Raw genomic sequence first — 24591 nt, forward strand, 5'->3', positions numbered from 1 at the left:
ATGGAAGTCACACATATTTGCTTCACTCAGAATCAGAAAAGACAACCCTTTTAAAAACCCTTTTAAACAAGAACACTGTCCTGGATTTGTAGGTGTAAACCATATAGATAGAACCACTGGCAAAAAGGATTAAGAGCTTGCTTACACAGGCAGCTGACATTGTTATTCATCATTTAGGTCCACATCTAACCACAAATGAACATTCCAATTTTTCAATATTTCCCTATTGTTAACTTTGTCCCAGTGTACACATTGGCGGTCATACGTAGAACAAAACAGTCATCTTTCTTCAGTTTTGGCTTTTTGTTCGTTTTAATTTCATTCTGAACCCGACCTGGTCTACTCGAACAAAACAATGGGGAGGGTACGAGGTCACAGAGTCCTGAGGTGAACCACTTGAGGTTACAGGTGGGGAATTACATTTATGAATGCTTCCCTCTCTTTAAAAAGAAAAGAAGAAAACTTGCACAACAGAGGAGGGGGCTTGGCAGGAACGTTTATTCCTGATGTGCTAGTTTTTTATTTATTTACTTGTAGGGAAACTTTTTCATAGGGGAGCATTTCAAAATGATATCCACCATCTACAAGAGGCACAGTCATTCTACTACTCTCAGGATGCTATCACTATTTATTTATTTATTTATTTATTTCTAATATTTCTATACTGCTCAATATCTTTAAAAGATTCCACAGCAGTGAACATAGGTATAAAAAGTAAAAAGAAAAAAGATTAAAAAAGCAAATTAAAAATGTTCAATTTAAAATAAAGGACCAGAAAAAAAAGTAGCTACTTAGTTGGGGAAGGCTTCTCAAAATTGAGCTGTTTTCAGGAGTCGCGGGAAGCAGCCTAGTATTGGCGCCTGCCTGACCTCCAGGGGCAATGAGTTCAACAGGGAAGGGGACACTACACTAAAGGCTCTTCTCCTGGTGGATTCCAGTCGGGCCATAGATTCATGTGGAACCACCAGGAGCATGCCCTCCAATGACCTACATGTAAACATCAAGCCAAGAACTTAACAATATTTCATGTTGATATGATGCATCATTTTTCCTAAAATAATTTTAAATCGTCTGATAGCCAAACAATCCAAGCTTGCCAAAGTGACTACAGACAGTTCTAGCCAATAGACATTTCACTCATTAAGGGGGGGGGGGAGGAAGAACCACCACTTCTACTTTGAGTTTTGTAATTTACAAAACCATCTCTGCCTGATAATTCTTGGTCATCATGGATAGCCAGGTGAGTGCCTATTACACATGACCTTTGTTACACACCCAAGGTTGTAATTCTGATGATACTTCCTCCAAAGACGTCTCATTGAAATCATTTTACCAACACACATACCTGTTATACCAGATACACTAATGTAAACTGTTTTCTTAATGTAATAAGGGCAGTAGCCAAAGGGGACAGTCACACAATCACTGTTCTTCAGCCACAGTGCAGCACCTTTGTGTTCATGCAGTGACAGTCATGTGGAACTGTTTCATCAGAAACAACTGAAGAAGGGATGGGCCCTGATATCACCATGTGTTCTATGAGCTACAATAATCTTGCTTTCTGAAGCCACAAGGAGGCTCAGAGTTCATCCCATGATAGATCCTTCAGACAACCAAATTTGGGTCCTATTGACTGGCATGGAACATGTTATATAATGGTCCTAGCCAGTGTGTGTTTACCCAGATGCAAGACACCATGGGGTTGATGCAGTTTATGCCCAAGTAAGTTGCACCAAACTGTAGCCCTAATACTGCAAATTCTGCTGTGTAATGTGGGTCTTGTATAATATACATTTTGCAGGCCACAGCATCAAAAGTTGAGGTAACAAGAGAACCACAAAACAAAAGACCTACCAAGACCCATATAGCTAGGATCACCTCTTGCCACATGAATTTATCTGAATGCTGGTTCTGCCTATGTCCCTTTGTCATCTCAGGTGGACCAGGTGGGTATATGGATAATAGGCTTTTCTCTGTAGTGACACCTCCTCATGTGGAAGCCACAGGATGCCTACCTAGCTTCATCACTTTCTGCCTTTGAGTGCTCAATTCTAAATGTCTTTGCTCAGGGCAGTCACAGATAATTTTCAATATGTTGGTGCGGTGCTTTTTAAAAACTGCTCTCTGGACTTCATTTACTGTCTTTTCAGGATGCTTTGTATCTTAAACAATGTGCTGCATTGACCATGTGCTGCTATGAGGGTCTGTTTAGGATTAAAAGGCAATACATGAATGTTTCAATAGATAAAATCATAGCTGAGGTACATTAAAACAATTCAGATAAGGCTTTACTGAAGGAGAGAGGTTGAACAAAGGTTTGAATTGTGAAAAGGGATTCCATCTTCAGCAGTTGCCATTATGCCAAAAGGCTACCAGAGTGTTATGTAGTATGCATAGTATAAACAGAGGTTACTGGACTTAGTGAGCAGAGCTAAGATGATGATAATGATTGTGCTACATAATCAACATTTTTGTAGCATCGCCACATTGCAACAGGTTTTGAAAACTGCCCCACTCTCCAGACACTTGACTATGCATAGATGCATCAAAATAGATCAATATTTTGAATATACGCACAAACTAATTGACATTTCCAGTTAATAATCTATAATTGGGCTGCAAAAGATTCAGCATATTAATATGCATTTGTGAGGCAAGGTAATAAACACTTTCATCATAATATTCTACACTTCTACATCCCTTGCAAAGGATATCCTATCATATTTCTAAACGTTGCTACTTCCACATACAAATGCCCCCACTTTCTACCATGTGTGAGGGGAGGGGAGGCAGCAGCAGCAGCAACAAAAGAGTAGGTTGTGTGTTTCCTATACAAGCCGCACAGATATAGAAAAACTTGGCCATGAATCAGAAACTGTAGTGCTTTCAGTGGAGCTCAATATGAACACTAGCCAATACAGTCATTAATTGCATAGCATTTAGAATCCATATTCTCTCTCTCTCTCTCTCTCTCTCTCTCTCTCTCACACACACACACACACACACACAATTTCATTATCAGATACCTCACATGGCAACCAAGCTTACTAATTTCTCTTCTAACAGTGTTTTATTGCTCCTCATCCATTCCATTAACTTCCAAACTCATTCCATAAGGCTTTAATCTTCAAAACCAAAGCCCCTACAGAAGACTCAAAAGTATCAGAAACTAACCACACACCAAGTGGTTGTAGACTTTGGTCACGGAATGTTTACATTTTACAGATTTTGAGTATGAGGTGCTTTCATGCATATTCAGGAGGTTGTGGTGGTAGTTATTTACATGGTGCTTCTATAAATAATAATTTTTTGGACAATTCCATCAAGGTGCATGGCTTTTTGCAAACAACACAACGGAAGCTTTCAATATAAAATTTGACATAGAATGCAATAGAAGTAGGGGTGGAAGATAGAGATGTGAGTAACGGGGGAAGCGTATCCCTCCTGTTTAGATACAGGTCAGTAGGCTTGTTTAAATAGGGAACGGTATCAAGCCAAACAATTCACACAACAAAGTGGGTTTTCAAGAGGGATTTGACAAAAGAGACAGGTGGCTCTAAGTTTGTTAAAGCTGTAAGGGTGAAATGCAGTATGGATGTTTGCAAAAATATAATCGCCTTGTTGGATCAGATCAAGGCTGCATTCGCACATAACAATAAGGCAGCATTTCCAGCTTATCCTGGTTTACTGTGAATAAGCAGCAGGCTCATGCTGCAGGTTGTTCACTCCCACTTTGCTTGCCCCTTCATACAAGCAGATAAAACAGACAGGAAATGGGCAGCTGTGAGTGACGTTGCTCCCAAACAAGCCAGGCTTAAAGTAGAGCCCTCGATTATTTGGGAACAGCAAACTGGAGCCTGAATTTGGATATCAGGTGAAGATTTCCATTTCTTGTTTCTTTTACCCATTCATGTGAAGGGAGGAGCGAAGAGGGAATAAATGAGGTGTGTTCATGGTAAACCAGGACAAGCCAGCAATTCTGGTTGATCCCTATGTGTGACGATGGCCTAAGTGTCAATTTTGTCCCATTCTCAACAGTGGCCACCAAGACATCTCTGAGAAGCCTAGAAGCAGAGCATGAAGGAAAGAACCCACCTTCAAAGTTAGTCTCAAGGAAACAAGTATGTTGCCTCTAGTGGCAACTGTTTACTCCCATCTTCTGCTATGCCTGTGTATGTGAAGGTTCCAATAAGCTGTTGTGACTAATAGAATTAACAGACTCACCCTCCATGAATTTGTCTAATTCTTTTTAAAAGGCCATGTAAGTTAGCTTCCATCACCACATCCTGTGGCAGCAACTTCTGAAGGTTAATAAAAATATTCCCTGTTACAAGCACACAACATGTGTTTAAAGCAATCTGCCTATTTTGGGAAACCGCTCCCAAAATCATCAAATTGATTTTTGTGAAAGAGTTGTTCTGTTGTTATTAGGCCATTACCTAACATTGGTATAATGTTTATACTTTTATCCAGAATAATCCCATTTAAGAAATAGCTACTTTTGCATTCCGCTGCAGAAGAGCTCCTAATTTGAAAGCTAGCATTCTCCTTCAGGAACATAAGAACATCAGAAGTGCCATGCTGGATCAGACTGAGGGTCCATCTAGTCCAGCACTCTGTTCACGCAGTGGCCAACCAGCTGTCAACCAGGAACCAACAAAACAGCTCACAGTGCAACAACACCCTCCCACCCATGTTCTCCAGCAACTGGTGCATATAGGCTTAGTACTTCAGATACTGGAGGCAGCACATAGCCATCAGGGCTAGTAGCCATTGATAGCCTTTTCCTCCTGGAATTTATCCAACCCCCTTTTAAAGCCATAATGAATTCCACAATTTAATTATGTGCTGTGTGAAGAAGTACCACTTTAAAAAAGAAGAAGCATCTTTTAAACTCTGGGCGAATTGCTCACATGGTTTACAAAAAATAAAATAAAAACCATCACTGCAATCAAAAATATAATCAAAAGAAGAACAGATGCTTATGCTAACCCAAACGCTAAAAATCTGAAAAGACATTTAAAAATTCTAATAAGAAGATTTTAACCAATTTTGAAAAGGTTAACAATGAAGGATAGCTGTTCCCAAGACAGGATCCATAAAATAGGTGGTAGAACAGAAAGGTGAGCAGCAGCAGCAGAAACAACAACACAAAAAAAAACGAAAAACCAGACGACCCCTCTCTCAAGCAGAGAGCCAAGCAAAGTCTCTGCCAATCTCATCAGACTGGTCTGCTCATATAGGGAGAAGTGCTAATTGTAAATTTAAATGGCAGGGTAGTGCTCTAAGGATCAGGCCATTAAGCTAATGCAAGGAAAATATATAATCCACAAGTCTGTATTTTCGGAGGGTGCAACTACAGTCTTGTGAAGTCAATGCATATAATGTTGAAGCCTCTGCAATTCACATCGGAAATTTAATTTAAATCCTGGGAGTCTGCCAAGATTCATAAAGTACATACAATGATATTTCCAAACTTGAGTGTTTGTGAAAGTCAAATACATTTTCACCTAAATAGTAAGGTACTACAAAATGCAGAACCATCAATGGGAAGTGGCATAAATGCCCAAATAGATAACACCCACAAACTGACATAGTTATTCACTAATTAGAACCAAATTCTCGAGTAGACAAAAACCTGTACGCTTATAAGTAGCGAGAAACACACAATTTTTTTAAAAAAAAATTGATCAATGAAAGAAACCATTTGTACCCATAACAAATCAACAGCTTTCATCTTATCCAAGGTCCCTTTCATAACAATATTTCATAATTAACGTTTTCTCAGTCTTGCCTGCTCTTCCACAAAATGTCCCACCAACAGCATCTTCCTACCTTCGTCTTAATGTAATAATTCTGAATTTCACAATGCTATGGGGTGCTCTCATTGCACTGATCCCTCCTCTAATCAAATCCAGAACGTTTCCCCCCCCCCCCCTTAAACTACACCTTACAAGCAAATTGATAAAGCATCTTCTAGTTTTCTGGCATAATGAAGTATTGGGGAAAGGCCTCGAACTATGTGCATAAGCTAAAATGCATCCTCCTTTGAAGTAATGTTGCAACTTGTGCAAAGGGAACCTGGGGTGACCGAGAGATCTAAAGACACAGGTTATGCATTATTCAGCCAATTAGACTAAGAAGCTGAGAGTCCAACAAAGATGAAGCAAGATAGCAACTAAACAGAACGGCCTGCAAAGCATGACCCAGTTGGTTGAGATTAAGTCACACCATACCGCACTGAAGAATTTTGAGCCAATCAACAGTTACGTGTAGCTTATGCAGTCACCTGGACTTATGTCCCATTTTCAAGGTTGGCAACTACTTTTTAAATGATTCAAGCAATTAATTTTCTCCCTAGCACATCACATTTAGCTGAAAATCACATTAATCATCTCAACACAAGGTACAATAATTAGTTCTGTGATGAGTTTTGAGGTCTATAAATGAAACTAGAAATTGCAGTTGCTAAATAGCCAAACCAAGCAGTGCCATCTTAGATAACTCTGAGCGTTTTGCATATAATGAGGGATCGCCATTTTCTTTCATTTGAGTTTATTTCCTCTCACTGACTCCTACCACCAAAATGTCTCCTGTTAACCACTTCTGAACTAGAGATTCCAAAAACAGGGTTTAAGATATTTCTGAAGCTCTGCTGAAAAGCAAAATTAAAAAATTAAAAATAGAGACCATTATTACACAACAGAAAATGCAAGTAAAGTCTCCACAATGCTATTTTAAAAAACAAACAGTGACTTCATGAAGAATTGAAAAAAGGATTGATAACAACTTTTATTATTCAATGGGGGCTTCACCTTTTAGGAATGATGCAAAATAGCCTAAACATATATTGATATAAATTACATTGCAAACCCCCCCCCCAAAAAAAAACACTTTTTGGAGATTAATTTGTATTTAGAATAAGGACAGTATCCAACAGTGCAGGCGGGACAGACTTGGTGGTGGAGTTGCACACACATGCCCCCACCACCACCCTGCTACTGGCAACCACATTGTAGCACTTCCAGGGGCAAATACTGAAATGGGTGGAAATGCTAATTTCTGGAAGGCAAAGGACACTATTGGATCCAATGCTAAGAGTGTGCAAAAACTATGTTTAAGGGAGATTAGGCATTAAAACACATGCTGTGTTCCCTAATAATGATACGTGTATTTGTGTGTGTGTGCGTGTATGTGTGTGGGTGTATTTCTCTTGGCAGTGTGATCTCCCCAAAACACAGTGCTGCTTCCGGTTTTCTTTTTTTAAAAAAAAACTTTTTCCAATGACAGTAATAAATTCTATGGGCTCCTTACAGGTCTGGATACATAATATAAAAAACTCTGGGCCTTTCTGGCACTCAGAATGCCAGTGTTGTATGGATTATCCTGTATTATCCTGTACAGCAAAACTACAGTGTTTTTATCCATTAACTATAACTGGTGACATTTAGATCTGAGCATATTGTCCTACATTGCCAAGAAACCAGATCTCGGCACACCTGCTGGGTACATGCTTATGCACGCAAGTGCAGCCTTGTGCCATTCCCATTATACCTGCATGGAATAAGGCACTCACATTTTATTCAGCATCAATTGAACAACGGTCCCAACATTTGCACCTACAGATAGAACGCTTACTGCATCTCTGCTGTGAGATGTCTGGTGCATTCTCAGACTACAGAGGCCCGAACATAACTGTTGTAAGTATCCCAGTTAAAATTTCCTGAAAAGCAGACACAAATTGAGGGTCTCAAATACAATTGCGGGATATAAAAAGAATTCGAAGAAGTCTTTGGGAGTCTTAAGCTTTTTTTAGATTAAAAAAAAAAGATGACAAAACATAGATTACTTAGAATCACATCACAACTCTTCAAGATGCTCTATTTTTATTTATTTATTTATTTATTACATTTATATCCCACCTTTTTCCTCCAAGGAACTCAAGGCAGCGTATATAATCCTTCTCCTCTCCATTTTATCCTCCAACAACTTTGTAGATTAGGCTGGGCTGAGAGTCAGTGACTGGCCCAAAGTCACCCAGTGAGCTTCCATGACGAAGTGGGAACTAGAACCTGGACCTCCAGACTCCCAGTCCAACACTCTAACCACTACACCACACTACTGCATCTGTGCCACTTCTACATCAAGCTTCTAGTACAGAGGAGCAAACCTCTTCCCAACCTAATGGCCAAATTCCATTTCAGAGAAGGAAGCTGCAGTTCAGGGCTGGGCAGGGCTGAAGGGGAAAATGGGTGGAGCCAAAACACTACACTCACCGGTATATTCTAGCTTAAACCTCTGACTGCCAGAAACCAAGTCTAAGGACAAATATTTCAACCATTTAGAAAGAGGGAAAATCTGCACAAAAGCTGGGAAAGTACCAACCAATTGGTAGTGAGTGGAAAAGGGGTAGGGACAAGACAAGAAGAGTGGACTTTTGGGGAACCCAGAGGACCAGATTGTGCCCCCTAGAGGGCCAGTGGCTTTGAACCCCTGTTCTAGTCCTTGCCCTTCCACTTATTTGTGCCAGAGTATTAGTTCATTCAGATACAGAACTGAAATTGTCAAGCCCCCATAGAGAGGACAGTTATTTTGGAAGGAAGGAGAGCATTTTTATTTGCTTGTCCTGTTCACTGTTCACTTGAATGATGGGTAGCAAGGACGATATGATCTCAGGGCACTCTTCATTAATGACAGAGAATAAGATCCAACAGCTAATATAGCCCCCATTTTCAAGTAAGAGGGGGAAATAATTTAATTTGCATTTTCATGCGAACCCACCTAATTTGTACTTCCCGAAACAATACATAAACCAAAAAGGAGTTATTCTCCTATATTTGTACTTCTCTGAATTTTACGACACTGTTCTCCAATCAAAAAATATGTAGCATTTTGCCTATATTGGAGAAAAGTGCAGAGGAACATGCAAATATTAATGAAAATAACATAGAAAAATGCATCGTTAGATGAAATTCCTAGCCAAAAAAATAAATGCATATATTAGATAAATATGTCTACAAAAATGCTTGTATTAGAAGAAATGCAAACAGAAATGTGTATGAATTTTCATGAGGACTTCAAAAAAAATTGCAAACTGATGTGGAAACAGTGTAAAAAGAATTTAAGAAATGAAATACCAGCTGTTGGGGCGAACAGCAGGAAATGCCTTGCTTGTGAGCTTCACAGAGGTACCTGGTAGACATTACAAAAGTTGGACTAGATCTGATTCACAATGGGAGGAAACAAAGATGCTAAAAATCTAAGATGGGAGGGGGGAGAAAGAGTGGGACTCCTGACTGGTCCCTGGAACTATCAATCAAAACAATGAATGAAGAGATACACAACCCACCTGCTACCTACATTCTTAAGTAACCATCAGGACATTTGTGTGATGCTCCAAAAACCAACAACACTCCACCACACATTCAAAAACCATGCAAAGTGAGAGGGACATGGCAGAAGAGTATAATTAGGGAAGATACTACATTTCCTCTATCAACTCTCCCAGTTCTGCAAGGGGGTCCAGCTTCAGATTTTGTGTTTTGTGAGATTCTTCCCAAGAAATCTGTACAAGAACAAAAAGTAAAGGGGTAAGCTCTGCAAACAGAGATCCTGTACAAACCTTTACATATGGCCCAATTCGGAGTGATGCTAATAGAATTCAGATATGCTTTTATTTTAGCCACAGTCTTGTTATGGTGAGAGTGTGCGTGCGGTCTAGAATTTGTATCTGTGTTTCAACTAAGGATGCTTAATTGTATTTCGATGTCTACAAAGTCCTGTTAGGCCTTTACTACTAACATGTGTGATCCCATTTTACAAGCAACCTGCTCTTAATCAGCTTCCAAACATCCCCGCTAGTTCTCTTTCCCTGCTAACCCCACGGACATAACTTTGCACGGCATGAGAAAGGGGGCAGGCAAATGACAGCTTTTGCTGAGACAGACCACAGTTTCATAACTATCTTATTAGTTAGAAGTATCCCAATGGCAGACATGCTGGCTAAACGCACAACGGCTGAACCAGCAGACATGATTACAAAGCAGGATGAGCAAAATATGTGTGTACGAAGGAAAAGAAGGGTCTCCTCAGCTTTGTCACATTCTTTCCCACAACAAAGTTATAAGCATTTGATGGTAAAGTAGCGAAAACTCACAAACCAGTTTTGAGAGCTCAGTCAACAATCCTGTGTAAAGGCTGGGTGTGTGCTCCACTCACATCACGGCAAATGGAGCTTTCTGAATGTTTCGTGACAACCTTTCAATCAGTTTAGGGTTTGTGCAACAGTTTCAGTGTGGGATGAAACTTACATTTTATCTCTTGCCTAGTCTTCATCAAAACAATCTGGGTTTTAATTAAATAAATTGCACTGGTTGGGTTTGGAGAATTCGTATGTCAATGCTCATGTAAAACGTAACATTATTTTGTTCAAAAAGGCTTTCCAAACTACAAACATATGGTGCAGGGCTACGTGCATAATCCATCCCACCATATGGTGTTTAACACTTCCACTTTACAGTTGCCAACAGATGTGGTGGATGCCTCAGTTGCTTGAACCTTGATTAGCAGAGTCTCTTAAGTAACCAGGATGAATGTCCCACCATCACCTTCTCTGCACTGAACAGAGCCTAATGTTAATGTAAAACCACACTGAGATGACTTATCTGTACATCATATCCAAGCACTTTGGGTGTCACACCCACATTTGATTGTAGTCTTTGAGAAAGCCCTAGTCAAGGCATTGGCCTTCAAGCCTTTGACCTCCCAGGTGGGGGAGTGAAGCTTGACAAATACATATTGCTAACACAGCAAAGGGGAAAAAATAAGACGTACAGAATTAAGAAGCATAAGCCTGTTCAGAAGACACCTTAAACCTTTTTGGTTAAACAGCAGGGTTTAAGGTGCCATGTGTGATGCGTTTTGCTAAACCCTGCTCACTAGCGGTTCTCACCGTGGCTTAAAGTATTGTGTGCGACAGCACAGCTTGTGGTTAGTTCTAACCCCAGAGAACCACAGTCTCACTAGCCACAAGAGCCTGAAGTGTCGTCTGATGTGTTGATCAGATGTGTTCCCAGCAACAAACAGAGCTTGATATAGTTTAAGCCTGCAAAGCTTGTACCCCATCATTCCAAAGGCATGTATTATGGCTAGCCAAATGATTGATAATCTTCCTATTTCTTAGTTTTAGGAAGGCAGAAGAAGCATAAAGTTGATCAATACTCTGGTGGATTGCATAAGTAGTTGGCCACATTGGGCTTGGTGAGTCACTTATATTGAACAAGATGTACAGGTACATCTGGCATTGTGGACCTTGATCATACATTACCATACTCGGATTATTCAGGGCCATCCATGCAGTGTTTTAGAGTTAAATAAATACTCATTTTAGTAGGCTCATTCTTAGTTATTTACTTGCTCTAGCACTCTCTCCTTTGAAAGTAAGAGATTGATGAGAAAGACTTCTGCTAAAGATCTGGAGGAGCCACTACCAGTGGAAATAGACAACACAGGGCTAAATGATTAAACAGACTGAGCTAGTATAAGGCAGGAAGGCAGTGTTTCCAGGTGCAGAATAATGCTCATATATGAACAAGGTACTGGGTGCCTCTGTAAAAGTTCAACCCCCTTTGCATTCTCACAAACAGATATATGAGAATTCAAGCCCTGCTTAGTACAGCACTAACTTTGGTACTAAGTGTTTGGGGAAATGTAACACAGCAGCAATGCCTAGCACGACTGGCAAGTTTTGGCCCCTGGACTGTAGTTGTGCAGGCATATATAAACAAGATAGGATGGAAAACTAGCCCTCTATGTCATGTTTTGCATCAGGGGACAACTCATTCCACTAGGATAAAGAAAATTTAATCATATTTTCCAAAGCTCTGAGGAACAGGCAACCAGCTCCTTTTACAAAGCACACTTCTTTGCCTAGTGCACTGAAATCCTTTGAAAAAAGGAATTTATGAAGAATGATGGACAGCTATTTATACCTGCCAACTTCTTTTGATAGTACTGGAACTTGAACGTGCATGTTTTGGAAACATACCCTTGTGAACTCCTACTTCCTTTAGAAGGCAATTTACTGCTTGCAAGGGAGAGACATTTATATTTAGTTATACTCACTCCATTCATTCAGACAAGATCTACGGCAGCAGCAATGCAACATTCCTCCTATATTCCCTTTCCAATACAAATCATACCCACCTAAAATCTGAGTTAGAGGCAGCCTACTGACTAAATTTTCAGCTGATATTATGGGACCATTGCTAACTTTATCCATGACACGAACGAGGCACTTCCAGAAACAGGAAAGTAATTCCAGACAATCCTGTTTCTCATAGTTTACTGAACATCAAGTGTTATTCACGATTGCTCATCAAACAACTAAGCTTGCTTTCAGACTAAAATAAATGACCTGACCAACTGGAGCCATTGGTAGATTATCAGTAGATCTTAATAGCTTTAGAAAAGATCATTTAACCACAGGTCTATGCAGGTAGCAGCTTTTATCAAAACAATCTACCTGCACAATATACTCCTGCTGGAAGGTACCATCCTCCTCCTCCTCCTCCTCCTCTTCCTCCTCCTTGTAGTATACACCCGCACCAGTTTCAAACTGGGATGATGTAAACAAATCCCCAAAAGTTACTAATCTGCATTTTTTCACTAGTCTGTTGGGGGCTAGCACAGGAGGGGCAGAGAGCTGTATTCTTATTCTTTCCCTCCTCTAGCAGCATGTTTGGTTTCTAAGCTGGGTACGGAGAGAGACAGAGTGCTCCATCTCACTCCCACCTGCCTGCTCACTTGCCCGCATTGAGTCCTATGCACTTGCCTGCACGAAATCCCTTAGCACCTATAGCGGCCAGATTAATGGCTGAAGTAAGGGAAGAGAAGAAATGAGAAAATCACCTGGGTAAACTAAGAGATACCCTAGAGCACATTCATATGATTTTCCTACAACCACTCCCCCTTCCCCACCCCCAGCATACATTTTGGGGAGTTTTTTAGCCTTAAAGAGCAGCGAGATGAAGGTGGCAGCATAGACCCTATTTGGGAATCCTTCTTAAGGTGATCAGTACAAAATGCTAACTCTCTTAATAGTGGTCAGGCCTCAGGCTCCCACATGAAATCAATCTCTTACTTTCAACACAGAGAGAGCTAGAGCTAATGAAGAACAAAGAATGAGTCTACGAAAATGAGTATTCATTTAGCTCTAAAACACTGCATGGATGGCCCTTAATTATCCGAGTATGGTAATATACGATCAAGGCCCACAATGCCAGAAGTACCTGTACGGCTTGTTCAATATAATATAATAAGCAGGTTAAACAGAGCTCAAATTCCAAAAGCTACAGTATATGGGCAAATGCCCTCCTGGAGGCCTTCTGAAATAGAAAGCCTCCTTCCTAACCCAAGATCAGCAAGGAGGTCTGATGCTCTTCAGTGACCAAGGGAAACTGTACATGCTTGCAGTAACTCTTTACTACATATTTCCAGGACTGAGAAACAATTCCAGGCTAGATGCCAGCTAGATCCTTATGACAGCCAGAAAAAGAAAGAATGGCTTCCCAGACTGTTTCTGTGACTCCTGCAAAGTCTAGGATATGTGCAGTTCCACAAAAGCAGTTCCTTAACATCTAGATAGTGTATTTATAAGTAAATATTTAAATTAATATAATACCTTTTTGCAAAAAATTTGCCACTCAAATAAATAACAGCCTAAAGCACTTAGGGTTTAAGCCAATCTTATTGTATTTATGTTAGCAGAAGAAGAAAAAATCAAATAAATAACAGGGTTACAGATTCAGATATAGAAAACCACGCAAAGTCAGTCTCAGACACCTGATAATTTTACAAAAACAGGACGCCTTTAACCGAACTGACTCATCCATTTCTTATTGCACAGGAGAGACAAACTAAAAATTAATTAGACGCCTACACCCAGATCAACCAATCTTCTCATTTGTAATTATTAGTTTCATTTTTATTAAACTCAATTTATTAATGAAGCTCACCCCTGACTTTTCAAAAATAAATACTTATATTCCCCATAAATAAATCTGAAACGAAGACCTATCATACCATGCTGTTGTGAGGGCCAAAACATATTAACAGGGGTGGGGGGATATGTATTAGAAGGGTGAATGCAGTTCAGTGTAAACAAGTGTTAAGAGATGCACACTGGAGCAAAACAAGTCCTAATTTTACATATATGCTGATAGGGTCTGAGCTGGAACAGACTGAGCAGAAAAGGGATCTTGGGGTTGTGATGGATACTACACTCAATTGAAGTGTCAACCCAGTGTGCAGCTGCTGTGGAAAAAGCAAAGTCCATGATTGGGATCACTAGGAAACAAACTGAAAATAAAACAGGAAATATAATAATGTCTTTATACAAATATATGTTGAGATTACACTTGAGGAGTACTGTGTTCACCTCAAAAAGGATATTCAGAAGGGTTGCAGAAAAGGAAAACCAAAATGATCAAAGAGCTGGAGCAACTTCCCTATGAGGAAAGGTTACAATATTTTCAGCTTTTTAGCCAAGAAAAAAAGGCAAGTAACGCGGCAGATGACAGAGTATAAAGTTATGCATTATGTGGAGAAAGTGGATAGGGAGACATTTTTCGTCCTCTCATAAAATACTAGAGCCCTGGGTCATTAACTGAAGCTGTTTGGTGGGTGATTCAAGAGAAACAAAAATACTTCTTAACACAGTGCATAGTTAAACTGTGGAATTCAATATCAGACGATGCAGTGATGGCTGCCAACCTGAATGAATTAAAAGGGAATTAGAAAAAAATCATGAAGAATAAGGCAATCAATGGCTACTAGTCATCATGGCCATATATTAGTCTAGCATTATACATCTGAATACCATGTGCTGAAGAACATGATTCTGAAGTACTATTGTGTTTATGTCTGTTCATGGGAATTCCCAGAATCATTTGTGTGAAAAGACTGCTGTGCTAAGTAGGCCTTCGGTCGAATCCAGCATACGTCTTCTTATGTCCTTATAATAAATGCTATAGAGTGATTTGTACTTTCACAAAACGATCCTATGCATGTTTGTTTTATTTATTTAGAAGATTTAAAATTGGCAAGATGGTTAAGAAAACAAAATCATACATCAAATCAGAACAACATATAATAAATGTAAGATCTTACAGCATGTTAAATAAATATTTTATAGCTTGAAAGAATAGAAATGTCACCTTTACACAGAAGTCAGTGCCAATTTCCTGGTTCACACATCACGACATCCCAGAGTATAGGTTGAGTATGGATTGCTGTTGAATTGTGGGTTGTTGCTGAATCATGAGCTGTCATTATGTGCAAAGCCTACACTATAGTTTAACTATGGACTGTTAATCATGAACAACCTAACACAGGACTGACACCTTGAAATTCACTAACTTTTTAAGATCAAGCTAAATCAAAAGAGGCCCTAATTAAATGTATGTTCTAAAATCCTCATCTTCTTGAAACCTTTGTAGGTGTGTGTTTATAAATCGTTGTATATTGTTTCAAATCCATTGCGCTTTTATTCTATATGACTTTATACAAATGTCATGAAAAGTGAATGGAGTAAATGGAATGCTTCCAGTCCAAAGTACTAGGGGAGGCCGTAAAGAAGTCTTACTCACACAGTAAAAACTCTAATTTAGCAACCTAATAGCTACTTTAAGCTTGTGAAGCTATTAACATTAAATTCCCTTAACTATTTTGAGTCAAAGAGGAAAAACATGAGTAAGGGATAAAACAGAAGTGACACTGGAACCACACTGGGGGCTCATCTACACCAAGCAGGATATTCCACTACGAAAGTGGTATGAAAGCAGTATATAAAAGGCAGGATCTACACTACTGCTTTATGGCAGTACTGAAGTGCACTGACAACTGTTGGGGACCATGACATATCTACACCAAGCAGGATATAACACCATGAAAGTGATATGAAAGCGGTATATTGTATGTGTCAATGGGCCGCAACAGTTGTCAGGGCACTTCAATACCGCTATAAAGCAGTAGTGTTGCTCCTGCCTTTTATATACCGCTTCCATGGCACTTTCATAGTGCAATATCCTGCTTGGTGTAGATGAGCCCATAGAAGCTTTAAAAACAGGGTCTATCATTCTTCAGCCCTATCAAGCATAGCTAATGGTAAGGGATCATAGCAGTTGTAGGCCAAAACATCCGGAGGGTCACAAGTTGCCACCCATGATCTCCAACAACTTTCTCAAATTTGGTGCCCTCCAGAAGTGCTAGACTACAACTCCCACAATCCCCATGGCCATTCTAGAGGGACACCAGGTTGGGGAAGGCTGATCTGCAAGGTTTAAGGATATTTAGGTTATCAGCACTGCTACTGCTGAATATGCAGCAGCTATACCGATTGACATAACTCTTGCCCATTTTGGCTGTTTCACCAGTGTATCCTTGCCAACGGAACAGCTCCTTCGTGACTCCAGTATAGCACTGTGCCCTTAAACGCAAGTGAAAAGTTATATTTTCTAGCAGGCCCTTTTGGCTGGACCGCCTTGTGAGTTGTCATCCCCATTGCCTTGTTGAAGTTCATTTTTCCTATCTGTTATGTGAGCTGTATTCTACTTTTAATACTATATGATTGTATTAGCATTTTTGTAATGTTAGCCACCTTGATTATCTTGGCTAACTTGAGAGGCAGAAAGTTGGGATAGGGATGTTTTAAATAATTATACAAGTGAGATATTAAAATATATACTTGTGAGGTTGTTTTTTTTTTTTTTTGCAGACTTACTTGCAAGACTGATACAAAAGCTGGGAAATGGCAGGGGGGGGAAGGAGACACAAGAGTGTGCTGAACGGACTCAGAGATCTCACAGTGGGCCACTTCTGTGTAGGGCTACAATCCTTTATTCACTTGCGTGAATTCAAATACCTTTGAATTCTGTGGGACCTACTCCTGGGTATGCATGCATTGGATTGGGCTATAAGTCAGACAATTTAATTTCTTACACGAGCAAACTGAATGGCTTGATTTCCAGAACTGCCGCCCTTCAGTCTTACAGTGCAATAATTGATTTCCACATTGAATTGTAAAGATCAGCATTTGTGAAAACTACATATATCCCTTGAGCAATCGGTGCCTACCTTCTGTATCAGGAATATTTATTTCCATATGCATTTCATTTTTAGCTACTCTTTATCCAGCCTAGGTTCCTCCTGTCTGGAGCAGTAAGATCTACATACATACATATGGAAAGAAAAAGCTACAAGATATCTCTCCAAAACATGATTCTTTAATGTCGCCTTGGAACGATTCCAAAGAAGCAAAAAGCCTTGGGGGGGGGGGAATAGAGGATCATTCTATTCTCTAGGATCTATTCTATAGGATCATTCTATAGGATCATTCTATACAGCACCATGTACATTGATGGTGCTATATAAATAAATAAATAAATAAATAATAATAATAATAATAATAATAATAATAATAATAATAATAATAAATTCTGCTGGCCCCATCAACAGTCAGCTCAAAAGATGGGGCATGCTGCTCTCCTGTGACGGTTCTCTTTGGCAGCCTGCCTCTTGCAGAAACTCTCTGTGCTTCCATGGATAAATGCACCTTCTCACACTTAGAGAACAGCTATGTGGAGATGTACTCTCTGTTCTACATGGACATAAGCTCAGATCATCAGCATGTGTTTTGTCCTGCTTAGCCATAATGGTCTGGAGCTGGGAACACTCCTTTAAAATCAGCAACATCCTTTACAGTAAGGGACATCTGGTAACCACAAGGGAACTCTTAATGTAGAACAACTGCTTTAGTACCTTTTAAGCGATGTAACTGACATGGTGCTCACATCACCACTTGCCATACCATTAAAGTGCGTAAGTGTCTCTGTATACACAATAGCAGACATACGTTCAATGACGTGGAATTTTAGAGTTAAGAGGAGTCCCAGGTTTGGAATCTGAATGTGTGAAGCGAGAAATTGCATAAATAAGCCATTCCTGAGCTCATCAGCAGTGTGTTTTCAACTCCCTGCTAAGAAAAGGAACAAAGGTCTCTATAGCCTCTCATAATGTTTTACGCAGTGGATATTTGTACGGTTCACATAGAATGTTTTTTTTTTTAAAAAAAAAATGGTTTTGAAGTATACAGCCACTTCACCAATTCATCTCCCTCTATACACAGAAGCTATTACCTGGTACACATATCTTGCTTTCATATTTTCCATGATTGTTAGGCAACTAAGGATGAAGTGGTTTTGAATAAGCAACTAGATGTATTTATTTATTTATATAAAAAGATGGGGAATCTATCATCATTTGTTTATTTTTTTTCTTCCCAGAAAGCTTTGCGGAGAAGACCAGGTGCAAGTTGAAATCATTTCAGTTCCTGATAGCAGGAGTGAGCAGCTTGGGGGCGGGGGGGGGCAATCTCTCTCCCCCGCCTCCCCAGATGTCCCATGGACTGCACTCGTGCTGCTGCTTCTCTAGTTGTTTGCTGCTGAAATTCCATAGCAAAACACCAATGCTTGTGAGTGCTTTTGCACATTTTGGGGAGTGTCGGGGGCAACATGTAGCCTTCCAGCTGGTAGAACATACATGGAACAACAGATAGAAGAATTAACCCTGAACACGCTCTGCTAAATTGCGAGTATCCTTTGCTTAAGCTGTAGGTTGTCTACAGAATATTGGCATGGGATATTTTTTAGATCCGAAATGCTCTGTCTGGCCTTAAACTCTTCAATAGCAACTGCAGCTTTTAAAGCTCAGCTAAAAACTTTTGTTTTTCCTAAAGCTTTTAAAACTTGATTTTGTTCTGACTTTATACTGTTAGTTTTACCCTACCCAGTGCCTGTTTGCTTTCTCTTCCCCTCCTTATTGTTTTATTATGGTTTTATTAGAATGTAAGCCTATGCGGCAGGGTCTCGCTATTTACTGTTTTACTCTGTACAGCACCATGTACATTGATGGTGCTAAATAAATAAATAAATAAATAATAATAATAATGTTAACCAATACATTGGCAAACTGCCCGTACTTACTAAGTATTTTCCAATTTGCAAGTGCTGATTCATAGTAAGGCACCAATTTTGTACACTGACATACAATATGAGGAAGACACTAATTCTCATCAAGATAAGGACACATGTCTATTTCCTGTGCTGCACAGCAAAAATAGTCATGACAGAAACCTTAACCACAGAATTGAGAACTCATGGAGAAGACTTCACAATGCATACACTCTAATCCTGGTCTTCTTCCCCAGGTTTCCTCAATATTGTCTCCAGTTGAGATTACTTATTACGAAAATGATACAAGTCGGCAGAAGATCCAGAAAACATTTAGCATACTGCGTTTCAGAAGCAAACGATTTGTATCCAAGCATCAGTATTTAATCATTAGATTAACTGCCATAGGTAGCCAGGAATTGCTTGTAGGTAAGAGCATGGAATGCCATGCAGGTGAGTGATGGAACTGTCAGAGGAGAGTGTGATGAGGACAATGGACCCTCCTCTGCACCCAGCATAGAAACCAAGTGGGCTGTCAGAGGAGAAAAGCCCTCTTTCTTTACCCAGCACAAAAATGCAGCTCTCCATTCCTCTCCTGCTAACCCACCCACCTCCTAGCAAGCTGGTAAAAAAAATGCAGGTATTAACTTTTGTGGGCCTATTTACAAAGTTGCATTAAACCTCCGACATTGATTTATTTGAGTGTTATTAATAAATACGTTTTAAAATTTTGCTTTCTCACACTTTTTTTGCTTCTGCTACACACCCAACAGAAGAAAAGCTATATGGCTCAGTTCCCTTATTTCAATAGCACTGTAATCACTTTTATGCTACCAGTTTGAATCAATCAACTATGGGTGCAGAGTTCTATCCCAACCACTTGGGTAACTCTTAAGAGCTTGTGTCTGATGACAGCTCATGCCATTATACATGCTAGTCCAGAATGTGCTTTAACATTCTGCACTGGTTTTGAAGCAAGACAGACAAATGTGACTAGCCCTCTGCAAATCTTTAGGTCTTTTGATTTTGCACTGATTCTGACATAAATGTTTCCTGCCATTGAAGAAACAAATGTCATCAGTCTAGCACTTCTTTAAAAAGAGCTATTTCTTCATTGATTTTTTCACTTTGGGAGAGAAAGCATAACATTAGTATCAGACTCAACCAGTTGATCAAGAAGGATTTTAGACAATGTGCTTATAGGAAGAGACAAAAGTAACTTCGCAGAGACCATTCAAGCAACTTCAGGAATGCAGAGTTACATAACTGCCAGATTCTTCAAACAAATAGCATTTTGCTCTTGAAAAAGTAATGCTTTTAAAGCCTAACCCTAAAAACATAAGTAACTGGAAGCAAGTTTCACTGATTTTAAAATTATTTATTCCCAAGAGCTGAAAATCATTCCCTGTAAGTTAAAAATGATGCCTGATTCAGAATTTATGAACTAGCTTATAGATGTATAGATATTTCCTCATTATGGTAGAAATCCAAAAGAAAATTACTAGGGAGTAAACTCCACTGGAACGTAGGAAACTGTCTTATACTAAGTCAAACCATTGGTCCAACTAGCTCACTACTGTAGACTTGCATTCAGACATGTCGACCCACACTGCGGAAAACACTGCATTCAGACGACACAATAATCCGTGGTGGGTTAGCGTGATGTGTGAACCCTGGCTCTCCACAGTTCCATATAGGAGTGTTTCACCTACCCTACCTGGAAATTCCGAAGAACGAAGCTGGCACTTCCCATACGCAAAGCTTATATTTTACCATTGAGCTTCAGCACTTTTCTCATGATCTCATGGGGATTTATTTCTGAATAAACATACTTAGGGTTATATTTCAAGGTTTCTATTTGAAATACAGAGAAGGAAAAACAGGACTGGGTGGGGAGGGGGGAGAGACGGGAAGCAAAAATTGTTCTGGAGTACTTCCTGCGATAAAACAAGTAAATTCAGCTGCAGATAAACACATATTTAAGCTTTGCCAGGCTTAAAGGTTCATGTGAATACAAACAAGACTCATCTGTAAGCAGATCACAAAAAGAAAAATCGTTTCAGCCGCAGAACCAAAGAGAAAAGAAGGGGTTGTGGGAGAGAAAGACTTGTGTTCCCTCAGATTTCTACTAAAGACTCAACTGCCACAAAAATATGCTTGACGAGAAGGAAATCTAAAAAAAAAAAATTAAAAAATAGGATGATTTCCTTTTCTTTTGCTTTGGTCTGACAGCAAAAAAAAAAACAACCACAAAATCACACACAACGTTTTTATGAATTCAGGAGATGGGATTTAAAACTCAAATAGCGAACAAAAGGACACCAGATGGATGTACAGCAAGTCCTTTGGCTTGTCTTAAGCCCTAACCAAGCAAACGTTCTTTGCTGCGTCCCCCGTAACATACATACCAACACGATGTTTCCCTCCCCTCCCAAGCCTCTGCAAAGTTTCAAAAGGCTTGCTAAGCAGTGTAAATACGACAGAGGGAAAAAAGAGACCGAGGGAGGGCGAACCGCAAGGATTAACTCTAACATGTCCCCATATCATCCCATAACTTCCCCTTGGATGTGTGTACAAAAGCAGTCACTGATCAAACAGATTTCTTCTACTGTACCAGAGCCAAGCGCAGTCAATTACTTACTCTCACGTAGACTTTTATAAGAGATAACAGTTATCTGAACTGAATAGGCTCATGCCCTTTATTTATTACTAAATTGGTTGGAAAAGAAAGATACAAAGGGAGTTCTGTGCAGGGCACCGCTTCAACGATCCCTTCCTCAGACCAACAAAACAGAAGTTTAAAAGCAAAGCACACAGCTTCTCGTCACACAACCGAACAGCTCTGAAGTTCAACTCTGGCCTGGAAAATCCTAGCAATGGGGAAACAGCTGTTCCTAAGAGGCCAGTGCTGAAAACTGAATGCTTACACTCCCACTGCCTCTATTGACCAGGGCGATTTTTCTTACCTGCCCCTGGTAAGACACTGCCCTACGTTACCTAAAATATCACAGGGATATTTTAGGAGTGCCTTTTTATTTATTTATTTTTAAAAAAGTATGTTAATGGGCACACATGGGCACTGGGTTATGCCCCACAACAATGTATCTGGATAGCAAATGCTGCTGAATGTATTGGAGAGTGCAGGGCTGGTAGTCCTACATAGAGTAGGCCCACTGAAGTGAATGGGAATAGTTTATGTAGCATTTCCATTGGATACTACCCCTATCTCACAGGTCTGGCCCTACCATTAGGCAGGGTGAGGCGGTTACCTCAGGCGGCAGACGCTAGGAGGTGCAGAAAGATGTTCAAGGAGAGACCAGTGTGCCATGCAGCCTACTTTGCACCCCCACCCCAAGTCAGCCTGCTGCCTTCAAGTTCAGTGGAGAATGTTGTCTTTTCATTAGTGTTGATGACAGATTCATCTGCCAGTCCAGTCAGGGTTGGTACTTGGAATGGGAGCAGGCACTATCTTGTTCTCTGCCTCAGGCAGCAAAATGTCTTGGGCCGGCCCTGCTAGCTCACCAGGGAGAAAACTAGCTATTGCTAGCTAGTTTTCTGCTTGCTGGGATATCTTCTTTCTTTTTCTCCATACAGAAGGACTGAAACATCCAATTCCTCACCTGTGGTTGGAAGTGGTACAGACAAGTCTACCACTTCAGGAGACTCCTGCTTCATTTCGCTGCACCTGTTGACCAGGCTCAAGTGTAGCTGGATGCATTCCAAGACTAAAACCCTACGTTAAACATCCCTATTGTTTTATTATTTGTAAAGGAAACTGTTTAACGGGAACACAGGGGGACACAAATGCCAGCTGCAGTGCTGCAGGAACCAACACCACATGGGGCCTGATGGCAGGGAAATAGTGGACTTTGGTATGAGAAGTGGGATTGTACTTGTGGATAGACAGCAGCATCTTCGTCTTCATCTTTGAAATGCTGGAGAGTATGTGAAAGCCATGCCAACATCCGTGGAAGCCGCCCAGCCTACAGAGAGGGAGGAAAGCCAGGCCTTCACACCAGCCATTAATTTGCATGCATCACCACATGCATTGCTTCATTCAGATGTCTGCATTTTTAACATTTGCCACTGCCAAGCACTGGGACGACATGTCAGAAGAAAGCCTAGATATTATGAGTAAGGAGAAAGAGTGTTGCAGCCAGGTGAGATTCCTATGCTGGCCAGAAGGGCAACAAAAGAAGAGCCATTCTACGATTTAGGTGACACAAAATGGTCATGTTTTGGAGCCATAACAACTGGAGCCAGTGTGGTGTAGTGGCTAAGGTGTTGGACTAGGAGTCGGGAGATCCAGGTTCTAGTCCCCACTCAGCCGTGGAAACCCACCGGGTGACTTTGGGCCAGTCACAGACTCTCAGCCCAACCTACCTCACAGGGTTGTTGTTGTGAGGATAACATGGAGGGGAGGAGGATTATGTATGCTGCCTTGGGTTCCTTGGAGGAAAAAAGGTGGGATATAAATGTAATAAATAATAAGATGGCAGCTGGGGTTGGTATTTTTTTTAAAAAAAACAACTCCCTGCATGTAGAAAATTAGCACATCAGGGCAAAATATTGAAAGTGAAGCCTTCTCCCGGATGGGCTAGCTTATCACACATAGGTAAGATGTGAGCGAATACTCAAATATATGACCCACTCTACACATGCATGCATGCATACACACCCACAGTGCGAAGTATTATTCCTCCACCACATTTTGCACTCACATATAAAGGGCAGGGAGAGAGACACCTCACTGTTTCTGAGCAAGAGAGAATGGAGTACGTGCTTTTCAGTCTCCCATTTCCCACCAGCCACTGGAGGAACTTCCTACACAGTTCCTTTTAACATTCCCAAAGAACGCCAATTTTTCCAAGCCACTCACAGCCTTTTTATCAATTCTCTGCACAGCTCTGCACCCCCAGTGGTCCCAGAAAACCATCTTGAACAGCATTCCTGTATGTACCTTTGGTCATTCACGTCGCTGCCACTTGCAAAGAAATGAGTGAATGAGGCTACAAGGAGGCAGTTCAGAGTTTTACAGAAGGGCACTCTGCCAGGCTCCTCTTTAAAACACACAGATTTAGCCCCTTAGCAACTACATGCCCCAATATGAGACGCTTTGAATAAACACAACTTGGTATCTAAGCATTTACTGTAAATGTTGGCAAAACTCAACTGTTTTCTATCCAACAAATTGCCTATAATGACGAATAACGCAAAAGACTAGAAGAGGGATTAACCGAACATTTTACCACAAACACCTCCATCAGTAATGAGAATTCTAGAAGGCTGGGGTGTATGTTTGTTTGTTTATTTTCCTCTGGAGGGAATTATTATTATTATTATCATCTTGATTAAATACAATTTTATTTATTTATTTATTTATTTATTATATTTTTAGCTTGCCAAATCACAAAAAGTTTTCTGGGCAGATAATAAATGATTAAAAACAGTTCACAATAAAAACAACAACAAACATAGAAAATACATTATAATATAAAAAGCAGCCATTCCAGTGCTTCTCAGTCAAATCCAAACTGTAAAATATACAGTCTAGAATCCAAAATGTCTATGGGAAAAGGCATGG

The 24591-nt window shown here is 40.1% G+C and overlaps 1 protein-coding gene across 9 annotated transcripts in view; it reads right to left on the bottom strand.

The window, feature by feature from the left end:
* The window catches only part of TRPS1 (transcriptional repressor GATA binding 1), a 286919-nt gene that overhangs the window by 225597 nt on the left and 36731 nt on the right, over window positions 1-24591 (bottom strand). Inside the window, exon 1 of one of the 9 annotated variants that reach the window (XM_063131075.1) lies at window positions 21416-21439. The exons of the other annotated variants lie outside the window; for them this stretch is intronic. The gene's annotated coding sequence lies outside the window, so the exon portion shown is untranslated. Of the gene's footprint in view, window positions 1-21415; window positions 21440-24591 lie in introns of those variants that run through there. 9 annotated transcript variants of the gene reach the window in all.

This window comes from Elgaria multicarinata, chromosome 7 (assembly GCF_023053635.1).
Source record: "Elgaria multicarinata webbii isolate HBS135686 ecotype San Diego chromosome 7, rElgMul1.1.pri, whole genome shotgun sequence".
Classification (NCBI taxonomy): Eukaryota; Metazoa; Chordata; class Lepidosauria; order Squamata; family Anguidae; genus Elgaria; species Elgaria multicarinata.